The sequence below is a fragment of the Otolemur garnettii genome, unplaced genomic scaffold, assembly GCF_000181295.1.
Source record: "Otolemur garnettii isolate 467f Iridium unplaced genomic scaffold, OtoGar3 scaffold00032, whole genome shotgun sequence".
NCBI lineage: Eukaryota > Metazoa > Chordata > Mammalia > Primates > Galagidae > Otolemur > Otolemur garnettii.
Genome location: NW_003852427.1, coordinates 10,904,240 through 10,905,389, shown reverse-complemented (window position 1 = coordinate 10,905,389; position 1,150 = coordinate 10,904,240).

The following is a 1,150-nucleotide window of genomic DNA, read 5'->3' as shown; positions in this document are numbered from 1 at the left end:
ATTTTGAAGTATTTCTTCTTTTTCTATTGTCTATAAGATTTGGCATGATCTGTTTTTTGAAATTATCTTTTATTTTTATTTACAAATATGAGTTGCCTATTTTTTGAGACTTTGGGAAAAAAATAAGAAGTTAACTGATGACTCCATACTGAACCTCAGAGTCAAAGCATTCTGTAATAGACATACTCTTATTCGACAATGTGAATGTTACTTTTTTTGCATTATTATTATTGCTCAATATTTTGTTGCAGCAATCGTCTGATTTCTTTTCTGAATGTATTTATCTTCGTTCATTCTTTATGAGGCTTTTGTTTCTAGTCCTTTTCTTAAACATTATTATTGTTATTAAATTTTAAGTCTTTTTAATTTTGTGAAGGCAAAAAGTGGAAACCAAATAAACACATGTATATGTTAAAAAAAAAAAGTGCGGCATATGTATACCCTGGAATACTATTTAGCCATAAAAAGATGGAGACTTTACTTCTTTTGTGTTTACCTGGATGGAGTTGAAACACATTCTTCTTAGTAAAGTATCCAGTGTACTCAGTACTAATGTGAATCTAGTAGACAAAACAACATACACCCACATAAGAGGAAAACACAATTAAATTCAAGTTGGGAGGGAAGCAGAGGAGGGAGCAGGGAGAGGGGAGGAAGGAGGTGAATGGGTGTGCTCTCACCTAATGGGCACAATGTTAGGGTATATGGCAGACCTCCTGGGGAGGGGGCACAACTAGAACAGGGACTTTCCCTAACAAACACAAGCATTGTAACCCAACCTACACAAACATTTGTACCCTCATAATCTGAAAAAAAAGAAAAATAGAAAAAATCCATATGATGAAATTCTAACCCCCAATGGGATAGTATTGGAGATGGGTGAATCAGATGCGTGCCCTCATCAAAGAGACCCCCCAAGAGAACGCTCTTGCTGTCTGCCGTGTGAGGACACAAGCAGAAGTCAGCTATCAGAAACCTCATCAGTTCCTGAGCATGCTAGTACCCCGATCTTGGACTTCCAGACTCCAGAACTGGGAGAAATATCTACATTTCTGTGTATAAGTCACCCAGTCTGTTGTGGTACTTTGTCACACAGTCTGAACTTACTAAGACACATGCCAACCTCTTGTTCCTGTGTGTGACTCACAAG